Raw genomic sequence first — 15,241 nt, 5'->3', positions numbered from 1 at the left:
GGTCCAGCAAGTATTTTTCCAAGCCATTAGTATATACAAGGAATAAAAAAGGAGCTAATATGCATCCTTGTCGGACACCCTCGGTCGAGGGAATGGACTTGGTTTTCTCTCCCCCTGGTCCAAACCTTATGGCCACCGTGGTGGATTCATGGAGTCTACGAAGAAGAGTGACTAAGGGTTCCTCGAAACCCATTTCCGTCATCATTTGCCACAACTTACTACGACACACAGTGTCAAATGCACTTGATAGGTCCATAAAAGCAAGATGGATTGAAGATTTTCTTGCTTTTGTGTATTTCCCAATAATTAGGGCCAAATTAAGGCACTGTTCAACAGTGCCTTTGCCTTTTCTAAATCCATATTGGGAATTTACAATGAGACCCACCGAATCCGCCCATGATTCTAATCGTGCTAAAATAACCCTGCCCAAAATTTTACATGATGCGTCAATTAAAGAGATTGGGCGATAGCATCGGGGATCAGATCTATCGCCCTTCTTAAAAATTGGCACCACCACTGCCTCTTTCCAGGATGCCGGAATATGGCTCGTGACAACTGCTTTAAAAACATTCAACAACACAGGTGCCCAGACTTTAACATTGTGCTTAAAAAAGTCCAAAGGTACTCGGTCGGGGCCAGGTGCTTTTAGTGATGTACCTTTTAATAACGCATCCTCCACTTCCTGCAAAGTCAACGATGAGCTCAGGGAAAGGGAAGATTGGGGAACCACAGATACCCTTACATCTCCTGACGATACCACATTCAGTTGAATTTTATGAGGATTAAAAATATTCCCAAAGTGGGTTTCCCACGAATCACAATCAATCTCCATCACAATATTATCCATGTCATTATTTGCAAAGAGGGGGCGATTGATGACTTCCCAGAAAAGTCTACTATCCTTTAATTCTGTAGACTTTTCTAAGTCTTCCCAGGCTTGATTTTTTAAACCCAACTTCCTTGATTTGATGGCTTCTTTATAAGCTAATCTAGCTGCTCTAACTAATTTTATATCCCTAGGTTTTTGTTTTAATGCTGCTTTCAGCGATCTCTGTGTTGCTGAACATGCAGCATCAAACCATCTGGGGCCTGATTTTTTGTTTTTACCAATTGGTTTTATTAGGCGCTCAGCTACATGCTCACATAGGGATTCAAAATTACCTATAACCTCTTCTGGACCGGTTGTAGGTGTGAGGCAGGCCTCATATTCAGCACTATATACATTTAGGATCTCTGCCTCAAGACCCACCGTGTCTATTTTGCCCCATTTAAGGGTAATGCCTTGGTTTTTACTGTACTTTACCGCTTGCTCCCAAATAGAGTGTTTGGGTTTAACCGGACAAAGCAGGGTTAAAATTAGAGGATTGTGATCACTGGCAGCATTAGGTATTACTTCCAACTTATCAACATAGGAGAGGTGCCCACTAGAGACAATTACAAAGTCGATAAAACTCATAGTGCCCCTAGTTCCCTGGAACGTCGGTATAGGAACAGAATTTGCGCCAACCCAGGGCTCCAATATACATAAGTCATTTAAAATAATAATATTATTTAACGCATCCCCCTGAGGTGTATGTTTAAAATGTGACAGCGGTTGATCGTGTGAGTCTGTCAGACCACACACCTTGGAATCGCTATGGGCGCATAATGAACAGTTAAAATCTCCCAACCAGATAACAAATAGTTGGGGTTGTTCTTGACGTACCCCAGCTATGGCCCTTTCTAGTTCCAAAATCACAGTTGTCTCGTTGTTGTCAAAGATATTATAATACCAGTTGATCAACAACAATGGTTCAAGGAACAGATTAACCAACATCAACACTTGAAACCAGGGTGAATCAACTATTATAGAGGTCGCAAGTTTACATAATTTTAACGAGGTTGCTGACATTAAACCACCTTTTGCCCTGCCCATTTGAGAGGGTATTGCTAAGGTGTTAAAAGCTTGAAAACCCTCCACACTCTGGGCAGTTCTACTCCATGTTTCCTGCAGGCACAGGATGTCACAGTCCCCCACAAAGTCCAGCCATGCCTCGTCCTCAAGTCTTGATGCAAGACCAGCAACATTCCACGAGATTAGACCCATCTTTTGATCATTATTATGTCTCATGTCTGGTTCTATTCCTACTTCTAGAGTCTTCCCAGAAACGTTTGGACTTAAATCACATTCTCTGACAAAAGATACCTTAAAAGCTTGAGCATCGGAAGTTTGGTCATCACCAGTGGGAGCGATCTCCAGTGAGATGTCATTACCCCTTTCCCCCTTCTCCCACAACCTGGGTTCTCCTGATACTGGGTTATCCATAATCCTGGGAGGATTTTGTGATGGTCAATCAATCTCTTCCATACCTACAAGTGGGTTAAAGCGGTTTCTCAAGGGGACATTATTTGGGGGCCATCCTACATAGTCCTCTCCCTGAGACCTTGATCTTAAGTTGTTATGCCAAGCTCGCAGGGGGTAATTATTATTACTATGGTTCAGGTCCCAGGAAAAGGCATCACTCTGTTGGGAGGGTCCCCAGTTGTTCTGGCTTGGCCATATAGCCCTATTTCTGTGGGTCCACATAGGATACATTTCGTTGTTAAATACCTGCCTAGCATTCTTGTAGGGGAGGGTTTGGGGTACAAAATTCAGGCTTGGGTAGAAATACTCCAAACCTATACACTGAATGTCCCCAGCTCTAGCAAATCTTGGTTTACTACAAATGACATCTTTTACCCAGATGTCACTAAAGTTAATCAAGATACAATCCCCCTCAAGATCCTTCTCACTCGGGCCCACCCAGGGGGCTCTACGTACACTAAGTATATTTGTTTTAGAGTCAGAGGGAAGTGGTCTATTAATATTAAGCCAATATGTTATTTTATTTGTTAGTTCCTGGGTAGATTCAGTTTTATTAGGAGGGAGTGGGGGTACTCCGGTAAGTATTACCATGAAAGGGGCTGAATCTGGCGGCAAGTTCAAGGGTGGTGGTTTCTTTCGATATACTACCTCACTATCAGTACTTTTTGTATTTTTTACAGAACCCTGTAAACCTGTTTGTTTTCGCCCTTGGGTACTTCCCTGTTTGGGGGTCGCGGCTTCCGTTGTTGATGCCACATTACCTATTTTGTGACCAGATGTCCCTACAACATCCATCAAGACAGGTTTGGAACGGGGTTGTGGTATAGGTTTTGTTCGAACTAGCGGGGCCGGTGCCACCTTAGGGTTAATAGTTATAGGCATTTTAGCGTTTTTGTTCATATTTTTGTTCTCACTCCCCTTTTTTGGGTCACTATTGCTGACATTACAGTTTTTATTCTTGTTTCTTATACCCCCCTCTTCAGGCAGTTTATTCTTACTTGCTAGAGTTTCAGGGGAATCAATATTAGAAGAAATAATATGTTCCAGTTGATCTAACTTCAGGTTAACAATCTGAATTTTCTCTAAAACAGGTAACAAGAGCATTTGAACTAATTTCTCAATTTCCCCCAAAAGGCGGTCATTGTTGTTGGTATTAAAAGAGAAAGTTTTCTTTCCCGTGTCAGCTAATTGGGGGCCCTTTTGCTTAGTAGGGATTGTTAGGGTTTTAGATGGTACTGGTTTCGCTAACTTTGGTTTTGCCCCTTTCCTATGAGTGCCACCTCTCTTACGTTTATTTGGGTTGTGAGGTTCCCGCTGAGATACCACTATCTGATCTTGTGTGGGGGAAGGGACATTATTAATTAAATTACTCGGGTTACTATCTATTACATTTACTTCCATAAAATCTGGTGAAATGGGTATGGGAGTAAGTGTAGATGCTTCAACTTGGGAATCCCCTGGATCCGCTATCAGGACTGGCTGTGACTCTGGGCTTATCTCTAAATTTGGGCTAGCCTCCAAATTACTATCAGAGCAAAGTAGACTTTGCTCAGAAGTAGGTAGTTTAGTAGGTGTAATTTTTAATGCAATATTCCCAAGGGACGAGCGTTTTCCTGTGATCAGGTCAAGTGATAGACGCTTTTCTGTGAGGGCAATTTCCTTTTCTAAAATTCCGGTTGCCCGGCTTATAAAGTCATCCAAAGTTCCAGTGGCTTTACCATTATTTGTTTTAACGGTAATCTGTCTGCCCTTCCCTGAGCGTGTGGACATCATGGGGGTTAAGATAAAACACAAGTTATAGTGCCAGAATTATGAAAATAGTTAGTAAAACGATAATGGAACAATCTGGGATTAATAGTGAAAGAGAAGGGAGATAGCCCCGACCCGACCTTATACGTCCTTGGACGGCCTTAGACGGCCCCGCCCTTGTCCCGGGCTTCTCCCGGTCGCTCCCGCTCGCTCCCGCGAAGCGGGGATGTTAGGCACCTTAAGACTCTGCAACTACGTGATAGGCGGGGAGGCGTGGCCAGCGGGGAGAGCAGCCCAGGTGATGGTGATTGGGCGCGCAGGGGCTCCTGGACACTGGAGTCCCCTGCCTATGCTCGCAGCCCCGCTGGTTACTCGCCTGTCCCCGCACTCCTCCTGATGACTTAGATGCTGCCTCCTGGCAGACGACGCGCTGCGGGACCCGCGAAGCGGGTCCGGCGAGTCGTGAAGGCGGTCGGAATTCACAAGGGGTCAGCCACAAAGGGTCAGCTACACTGAGGGTCCGCCGTGCTCCTCTGGCGACCTGGCGCAGAAAGTTCGTTTCCAAAAAGTTCCCAAAAGCTGAAGGTGAGGTCGACTTTTACCTCCGTTGGCGGGGGGGCGTGGCCAGCGGGGAGAGCAGCCCAGGTGATGGTGATTGGGCGCGCAGGGGCTCCTGGACACTGGAGTCCCCTGCCTATGCTCGCAGCCCCGCTGGTTACTCGCCTGTCCCCGCACTCCTCCTGATGACTTAGATGCTGCCTCCTGGCAGACGACGCGCTGCGGGACCCGCGAAGCGGGTCCGGCGAGTCGTGAAGGCGGTCGGAATTCACAAGGGGTCAGCCACAAAGGGTCAGCTACACTGAGGGTCCGCCGTGCTCCTCTGGCGACCTGGCGCAGAAAGTTCGTTTCCAAAAAGTTCCCAAAAGCTGAAGGTGAGGTCGACTTTTACCTCCGTTGGCGGGGGGGCGTGGCCAGCGGGGAGAGCAGCCCAGGTGATGGTGATTGGGCGCGCAGGGGCTCCTGGACACTGGAGTCCCCTGCCTATGCTCGCAGCCCCGCTGGTTACTCGCCTGTCCCCGCACTCCTCCTGATGACTTAGATGCTGCCTCCTGGCAGACGACGCGCTGCGGGACCCGCGAAGCGGGTCCGGCGAGTCGTGAAGGCGGTCGGAATTCACAAGGGGTCAGCCACAAAGGGTCAGCTACACTGAGGGTCCGCCGTGCTCCTCTGGCGACCTGGCGCAGAAAGTTCGTTTCCAAAAAGTTCCCAAAAGCTGAAGGTGAGGTCGACTTTTACCTCCGTTGGCGGGGGGGCGTGGCCAGCGGGGAGAGCAGCCCAGGTGATGGTGATTGGGCGCGCAGGGGCTCCTGGACACTGGAGTCCCCTGCCTATGCTCGCAGCCCCGCTGGTTACTCGCCTGTCCCCGCACTCCTCCTGATGACTTAGATGCTGCCTCCTGGCAGACGACGCGCTGCGGGACCCGCGAAGCGGGTCCGGCGAGTCGTGAAGGCGGTCGGAATTCACAAGGGGTCAGCCACAAAGGGTCAGCTACACTGAGGGTCCGCCGTGCTCCTCTGGCGACCTGGCGCAGAAAGTTCGTTTCCAAAAAGTTCCCAAAAGCTGAAGGTGAGGTCGACTTTTACCTCCGTTGGCGGGGGGGCGTGGCCAGCGGGGAGAGCAGCCCAGGTGATGGTGATTGGGCGCGCAGGGGCTCCTGGACACTGGAGTCCCCTGCCTATGCTCGCAGCCCCGCTGGTTACTCGCCTGTCCCGGCACTCCTCCTGATGACTTAGATGCTGCCTCCTGGCAGACGACGCGCTGCGGGACCCGCGAAGCGGGTCCGGCGAGTCGTGAAGGCGGTCGGAATTCACAAGGGGTCAGCCACAAAGGGTCAGCTACACTGAGGGTCCGCCGTGCTCCTCTGGCGACCTGGCGCAGAAAGTTCGTTTCCAAAAAGTTCCCAAAAGCTGAAGGTGAGGTCGACTTTTACCTCCGTTGGCGGGGGGGCGTGGCCAGCGGGGAGAGCAGCCCAGGTGATGGTGATTGGGCGCGCAGGGGCTCCTGGACACTGGAGTCCCCTGCCTATGCTCGCAGCCCCGCTGGTTACTCGCCTGTCCCCGCACTCCTCCTGATGACTTAGATGCTGCCTCCTGGCAGACGACGCGCTGCGGGACCCGCGAAGCGGGTCCGGCGAGTCGTGAAGGCGGTCGGAATTCACAAGGGGTCAGCCACAAAGGGTCAGCTACACTGAGGGTCCGCCGTGCTCCTCTGGCGACCTGGCGCAGAAAGTTCGTTTCCAAAAAGTTCCCCACACACTACCAGCCGTCGGTGCAAGCTTCCACCAGGCACACACCACCAGCCGTCAGTGTACGCTATCACCAGGCACACACACACACACACACTACCAGCCGTCAGTGCACGCTTTCACCGGGCACACGCACCATCAGCCATCACTGCACGCTTCCACCAGGCACACACACCACCAGCCATCAGTGCACGCTTCCACCAGGCGCACACACCACCAGCCGTCAGTGCACGCTTCCACCAGGCATACACACCCCCAGCCGTCAGTGCGCGCTTCCACCAGGCACACACACCACCAGCCATCAGTGCAGGCTTCCACCAGGCACACCACCAGCCGTCAGTGCAGCCTTCCGCCAGGCACACACACCACAAGCCGTCAGTGCACACTTCCACCAGGCACACACACCACCAGCCGACAGTGCACACTTTCACCAGGAACACACACCATCAGCGGTCAGTGCACGCTTCCACCAGGCACACACACCACCAGCTGCCAGTGCACGCCTGAACCAGGTGCACACACCACCAGCCATCAGTGCACGTTTCCACCAGGCGCACACACCACCAGCCGTCAGTGCACGCTTCCACCAGGCATACACACCCCCAACCGTCAGTGCGCGCTTCCACCAGGCACACACACCACCAGCTGCCAGTGCACGCCTGAACCAGGTGCACACACCACCAGCCATCAGTGCGCGCTTTCAACGGGCACACACACCAACAGCCGTTAGTGCACGCTTCCACCAGGCACACACACCACCGGCCGTCAGTGCACACTTCCACTAGGCACTCACCCCACCAGCCGTGAGTACACGCTTCCACCAGGCACACACACCACCGCCTGTCAGTGCACGCTTCCACCAGACACACACACCACCAGCCGTCAGTGCACACTTCCACTATGCACACACCCCACCAGCCGTGAGTACACGCTTCCACCAGGCACACACACCACCGCCCGTCAGTGCACGCTTCCACCAGACACACACACCACCAGCCGTCAGTGCACGCTTCCACCAGGCACACACACCACTGACCGTCAGTGCATGCTTCCACCAGCCACACACACCACCGGCTGTCAGTGCACGCTTCCACCAGGCACACACATCACCAGCCGTCAGTGCACGTTTCTTCCAGGCTCACACAACACCAGCCGTCAGTGCACGCTTTCACCAGGCACACACACCACCAGCCGTCACACACTACCAGCCGTCGGTGCACGCTTCCATCAGGCACACACCACCAGCTGTCGGTGCACGCTTTCACCTGGCACATGCACCACCAACCGTCAGTGCACGCTTTCACCAGACACACATACCACTAGCTTCCACCAGACACACACACCACCGGCCGTCAGTGCACACTTCCGCTAGGCACACACCCCACCAGCCGTGAGTACACGCTTCCACCAGGCACACACACCACCGCCCGTCAGTGCACGCTTCCACCAGACACACACACCACCAGCCATCAGTGCCCGCTTCCACCAGGCACACACACCACCGGCCATCAGTGCAGGCTTCCACCAGGCACACACACCTCCGGCCGTCAGTGCACGCTTCCACAAGGTACACACACCACCGGCTGTCAGTGCACGCTTCCACAAGGTACACATACCACCGGCCGTCAGTGCAGGCTTCCACCAGGCACACACACCTCCAGCCGTCACACACCACCAGCCGTCAGTGCACACTTCCCCCAGGCACACATACCACCGGCCGTCAGTGCAGGCTTCCACCAGGCACACACACCTCCAGCCGTCAGTGCACGCTTCCACAAGGTACACACACCACCGACCATCAGTGCACGCTTCCACTAGCCACACACACCACCAGCCATCAGTGCACACTTCCACTAGCCACACACACCACCAGCCATCGGTGCACACTTCCACCAGGCACACACACCACCAGCCGTCAGTGCATGCTTCCACCAGGCACACACACCACCAGCCGTCATTGCACACTTTCACCAGGCACACACACTACCAGCCATCACACACTACAAGCCGTCGGTGCACTCTTCCACCAGGCAAACACAATCAGCCGTCAGTCCCCGCTTCCAAAAGGCGCACACACAACCAGCCATCAGTGCATGGTTCCACCAGGCGCACACACCACCGGCCGTCAGTGCACGCTTCCACCAGGCGCACACACCACTGGCCATCAGTGCACGCTTCCACCAGGCACACACACACCACCAACCATTAGTGCAAGCTTCCACCAGGCACCCACGCCACTGGCGTACAGTGCACGATTCCACCAGGCACACACACCACCAGCCATCAGTGCAGGCTTCCACCAGGCACACCACCAGCCGTCAGTGCAGGCTTCCACCAGGCACACACACCACCAGCCATCAGTGCACATTTTCACCAGGCACACACACTAAGAGCTGTCACACACTACCAGCTGTCGGTGCATGCTTTCACCAGGCACACACCACCAGCTGTCAGTGCACGCTTTCACCAGGCACACACACACCACCAGCTGTCGGTGCACGCTTTCACCGGGCACATGCACCACCAGCCGTCATTGCACGCCTGAACCATGCACACTCACCACCAGCCGTCAGAGCACACTTCCACCAGGCACACACACCACCAGCCGTCAGTGCACACTTCCACCAGGCACACACACCACCAGCCGTCATTGCACACATTCACCAGGCACACACACTACCAGCCATCACACACCACCAGCCGTCAGTGCACACTTCCCCCAGGCACACACACCACCGGCCGTCAGTGCAGGCTTCCACCAGGCACACACACCTCCGGCCGTCAGTGCACGCTTCCACAAGGTACACACACCACCGGCTGTCAGTGCACGCTTCCACTAGCCACACACACCACCAGCCATCAGTGCACACTTCCACTAGCCACACACACCACCAGCCATCAGTGCACACTTCCACCTGGCACACACACCACCAGCCGTCAGTGCACGCTTCCACCAGGCACACACACCACCAGCCGTCATTGCACACTTTCACCAGGCACACACTACCAGCCATCACACACTACAAGCCATCGGTGCACTCTTCCACCAGGCAAACACAATCAGCCGTCAGTCCACGCTTCCACAAGGCGCACACACAACCAGCCATCAGTGCACGCTTCCACCAGGCACACACACCACCAGCCACCAGTGCACGCTTCCACCAGGCACACACACCACCAGGTGTCAGTGCACGCTTCCACCAGGTGCACACTCAACCAGCCGTCAGTGCGCGCTTTCACCGGGCACAGACCCCACCAGTCGTCATTGCACACTTTCACCAGGCACACACACTACCAGCCATCACACACTGCCAGCCGTCGGTGCAAGCTTCCACCAGGCACACACCACCAGCCGTCAGTGTACGCTATCACCAGGCACACACACACACACCACCAGCCGTCGGTGCACGCTTTCACCGGGCACACGCACCACCAGCCATCACTGCACGCTTCCACCAGGCAAACACACCACCAGCTATCAGTGCACGCTTACGCCAGGCGCACACACCACCAGCCATCAGTGCACGCTTCTACCAGGCATACACACCCCCAGCCGTCAGTGCGCGCTTCCACCAGGCACACACCACAAGCCATCAATGCACACTTCCACCAGGCACACACACCACCAGCCGACAGTGCACACTTTCACCAGGCATACACACCCCCAGCCATCAGTGCGCGCTTCCACCAGGCACACACCACAAGCCGTCAGTGCACACTTCCACCAGGCACACACACCACCAGCCGACAGTGCACACTTTCACCAGGCATACACACTACCAGCCTTAGGTGCACGCTTCCACCAGGCACACACCACAAGCCGTCAGTGCACACTTCCAACATGCACACACACCACCAGCCGACAGTGCACACTTTCACCAGGCATACACACCCCCAGCCATCAGTGCGCGCTTCCACCAGGCACACACCACAAGCCGTCAGTGCACACTTCCACCAGGCACACACACCACCAGCCGACAGTGCACACTTTCACCAGGCATACACACTACCACCCTTAGGTGCACTCTTCCACCAGGCACACACCACCAGCCGTCGGTGCACGTTTTCACCGGGCACACACACCACAAGCCGTCAGTGTACACTTTTCACCAGGCACCCCCCCCCAGCCGTCACTGCACGCTTCCACCAGGAGCACACACACCATCAGCCGTCAGTGCACGCTTCCACCAGGCATACATACCACCAGCTGCCAGTGCACGCCTGAACCAGGTGCACACACCTCCAGCCATCAGTGCGCGCTTTCAACGGGGACAAACACCACCAGCCGTTAGTGCACGCTTCCACCAGGCACACACACCACCGACCTTCAGTGCACACTTCCACTAGGCACACACCCCACCAGCCGTGAGTACACGCTTCCACCAGGCACACACACCACCGCCCGTCAGTGCACGCTTCCACCAGACACACACACCACCGGCCGTAAGTGCACACTTCCACTAGGCACACACCCCACCAGCCGTGAGTACACGCTTCCACCAGGCACACACACCACCGCCCGTCAGTGCACGCTTCCACCAGACACACACACCACCAGCCGTCAATGCACGCTTCCACCAGGCACACCTACCACTGACCATCAGTGCACGCTTCCACCAGCCACACACACCACCGGCTGTCAGTGCACGCTTCCACCAGGCACGCACACCACCAGCCGTCAGTGCACGCTTCCACCAGGCTCACACAACACCAGCGGTCAGTGCACGCTTTCACCAGGCACACACACCACCAGCCGTCACACCCTACCAGCCATCGGTGCACGCTTCCACCAGGCACACACCACCCGCCGTCGATGCACGCTTTCACCGGGCACATGCACCACCAACCGTCAGTGCACGCTTTCACCAGACACACATACCACTAGCCGTCAGTGCAGCAGGCAAGCTCTTCTCAAAGTTTCTTGATAAATATGTGTTTGATTCCTGGGAGGGAGTGGGCCCAGTTTCTTTAAACAATGCAGAGTTTTCACGTGCAGTGCATGAACTCCTGTGTGAGTGAGCCATGCTGCCTGGGGCTCACTCACTCCACACTTGTAAATTGCGCCTGCACCAGGCTTTTTCTCATTTGCAAAGTTTGGCGCATGCGCACAGCTAGGCAGCCCCCACACCCCCGGGAAAGACTGCTTCCTACAACCAGAATGGAAACTACATTCAGAGCAATGAAAACAAGTTCATTTGATGCAAAGAACTGTTAACAAAAACCATGTCCAGCTATTGTAGATCTGTCAACTTAAACAAAACAACAACAAAAACAAGCATAGGCATAGCCAATAGGTCTCGCTTTTTGGACCCTATAAGTATTTAGTTATGCAGCAGAATATCCTTGGTGCAACAACACCAACTGTTGCATAGCTAAACACTTATAAGGTCCCAAATGCGAGACCTATTGCCTATGCCAATGCTAGTTGACATGGTCACCTAACACTTTGTGCCTGGTATTTGATTGGAAGTGCACTGGGTCCCTGCTAACCAGGTCCCCAGTGCCAGATCTCTTTGCCAAAATTGTACAGTTGTCTTCCCCATTGGCAATACCTTTAGCTCTTTCTGTAGTACCCTAGTAAATGGTATCCCTGGTACCTAGGGCATGAGGTACTAAAGAAGGATCTCCAAGGGCTGCAGCACTGATTGTACCACCCTAATAGACCCCTCACCATACTCATGCAAGACTGCCACTGCTGGGCACGTGTGTTGGTACAGACCAAAGCGAAAACACGACATGACACACATCCCTGTGTGCCATGTCCCCTAACACTGCATGTAGCTTTTGTAAGTCACCCCTACAGCAGGCCATACTGCCTTAAGGCAGGGTGTTTTATATTATATGTTAGTCTATACCTGCATGAGCAGATATGACTCTGTACAGGTCAGTTCCATTACTGCCAGTGCAAGTAAACAGGGAAGGAATTTGTGAACATGTGCTGGACACTGGTGAAAATGAGTTCCCCAGCTACATGATGGCTTCACTGAAACTAGGGATGTTTGGTATCAAACATTTTATTTTAATATACCCACATTGATTTCTGTGTTGGATTTATTTATACATGCACCCAGAGGGCACCTTAGAGGTGCTCCCTGAAAACCTACCAGCCTCTGGTGTGTTGACTGGCTGGTTTCTGACAGCCTGCCACTAGAAGGGGTGTCTGACCCCCAGGGGTGAGAGCCTTGGCTCGAGTAGGTCAAAAACAACGCCTGCTCAGGAAAGGGTGTTTATACTCCCTCCCACAGGATGACCTGCTGATTAGCATTACAAGGAAACAAGGAAGCTACCGCCTTTGAAATGCGAGTCTGGCTTGGCACCTGGCAGGTGGGAAAATTAGTCAGGTAGGTGTGCCACCCCTGGCTAGTACCACCCCTAAGGTGGCCTAATCAAAGGTGTTTAACTTTTTAACCGCATGCGTGCAGCCGTTTTTCCCGCGGTATGCGGCAATTTGCGAATTACCGCGTTACATGACGAGCTCAGCTCGTCATCAGCACACGGTAGGTTACGCTGATGACGAGCTGAGCTCGTCATCAGCATGGAAGGGGTTAAAGTTAGCTATCTTCATGTTGGCAAACTTAGGAACTCTGGAGCAGGTTATGCCCACGTCCCTCACACAAAGATGTGGAAGGATGAGACCACCTACTTTAACCGCCTCAATATAACTAATCACACACTGAGAAATAGGAGAGTATAAATCGCTTTTTTAAGAGTGGTAGAACTGGCATAGTACAAATCTTTGAAAAACTCTCGCCCTCAAAAATTTGGAAGTGGTCATATAGGAGTCGTAGTGACCACAAGGGTCAGTAGCCCATTGGCTACTACGCTGCACTCCCCTAACGTCTTGAAATTCAGTATTTAGGGGAGCCCCTGGCACCAGAAAAAGCAGATCCTACCATCCGTAAAGAAGAAGAATGACGTGAAGAGTCGCTAAAGCAAAAACAGAAGACCCAATTACTGACTTGGCGCTAACCCTGAGGGCCTTCCTGCTGACTTTAACAATTGAGCCAAAAGACGACTTGCCATGCAGCATGATGAATCTCAAAAGCCCGGGAGACCTGTCAGCACTTCACCTAGGAACCAAGACCTCCTGTGGGACAGTGGAACTGTCCCCTGCATCCTGCAGACTACCAAAGAATAACTGCAAGGACTCCAGAACAGGCAAAACCTGATACTACCAAGCACCACTTCACCCGAGCCACCACAGCCCGTGTTGAAGTGGGCCAACAGTGTCAGCGTGGTCCCCAAGCCCTCAAGAGATACAGTCCACTGTGGATTTGTCCCTCGTGAACTGTGACGCCGCCTGCAGCCTCTTTGTGGAGGCCACCCAGCAGCGTGTGTTGCCGGATGAAGAAACAAGAACCTCAAAGACCATTTGCACCTGGTCGCACCGGCCCGAGGAAAAGAGGATTAAAGGTGTCCCTACGTCCCCAAACACCGCAAGACCCAAAGCCACTCGTCCCTCCCTGCAGCATGTTTGTGACCGGACATTGGATTGCAATGGGCACCCAATGCTGTTTGCACCACTGCACCCGGCCGCCCTGTGCTTCTGGAGGTGACCTGCTGCTGCTGCCTTCTACCTTGCCCCTTAGTCATCTTCAGTCCAAGAGACTGGTCCTGTAAGTCACTGCAGAAAACGGGTATGCCATATTTTTTCTCTCTCAAAAGGATAGCATTGCAGCCTCCAAATATTGCACTGTGTCGACTTTTTAAATACAAAGAATTTCTATTGAAAAACATACTTACCTGATCGTATTGATTCTGGTGCCTAAATGTATATACATTTCTGTAGTAGGGGATCTCTGTGTATAGTCATAATCTAGTGAATAGTCCCGCCCATGTGCGTGGACCCCGGAGCAATCAAAAATAATCTCTTAGAGTGTCGAAAAATGCAGAAATGCACAGACACTTAAGAGAGAATTTAAAGACAGATAATGCAGCCTAAAAAAGGCTACACTGTCCAGTACTTCAACTAGAAATTCCACCAAAAAAATCCACAAAACAGCAAAGTCTGTACAGATTTCCCTTGCTTAACAGCAAAAAACCCTCTGGAATGATAGAGAGAAGGACCTGGACAGACAAGCCCCATAGGCTGCCATTATGTGGCTCAGAACAGGATACTGTGCCTTTAAGAGAACTTTCCAGAACTTCACAGTATCCCAGAATGCACTGCAGGTCCCAATTACTTTCAGTTCTTTTTTCCGGCTCCTGCAAGCAGGACCCTGGAGCATTGAGCTCTCCCTTTTCAAGGGTTTTGTTGGTGTTTTTTCACTATATTCGATTTTGTGTACTTTTAAAGTACTTTGGTGACTTTCTTCTTGGTTTTTTGCACCCTTTTGTTGTCCATAATGCCTGCATTATTTGACAAATGCCCGAGTGCTCCAGGAAGAAGGCCAAGTCAGATCCCCATGAGGTGTGTATCCTCTGCCTTCCCTCTTCCCACATCCAGAGGGAGTGTGAGATATGTAAAGGCTTCTCTGGCAGGACCCTGAAGGACAGAATGAAGATCAGACTTCAGGGCCTCGAAGATAGAAGCTCAAGGTGGGTCTGGAGGGGCTTCATCTGCCCATGCTGAGGCCTCTGGGGGCTCCCCAGGGGCAGGAAGTCCAGCAAACGTCCACAGTCTCCGTCTGGGTCGGTAGCACTGACCACGACGTCGAGAGGAAGGTCCACGGGCAGTTCCCGGTCTCCCCAGGGTTCTGGGTCGAGAAAACGTCACCCGTCGACGTCGAGGGACTTACACAGGCCGCCGTCGAACCCAGTGACGATTTCTTCGTCGTCGGTGGCGTCGACGTCGAGTGGTCGGCGTCGACGGGCCCGGCGAACAGGACATCATCGTCGTCGAG

The sequence above is a fragment of the Lissotriton helveticus genome, chromosome 7 (genome assembly GCF_964261635.1).
Source record: "Lissotriton helveticus chromosome 7, aLisHel1.1, whole genome shotgun sequence".
Taxonomy (NCBI): Eukaryota; Metazoa; Chordata; class Amphibia; order Caudata; family Salamandridae; genus Lissotriton; species Lissotriton helveticus.
The sequence above is the reverse complement of the archived record's forward strand: the minus strand, read 5'-3'. Positions refer to the sequence as shown.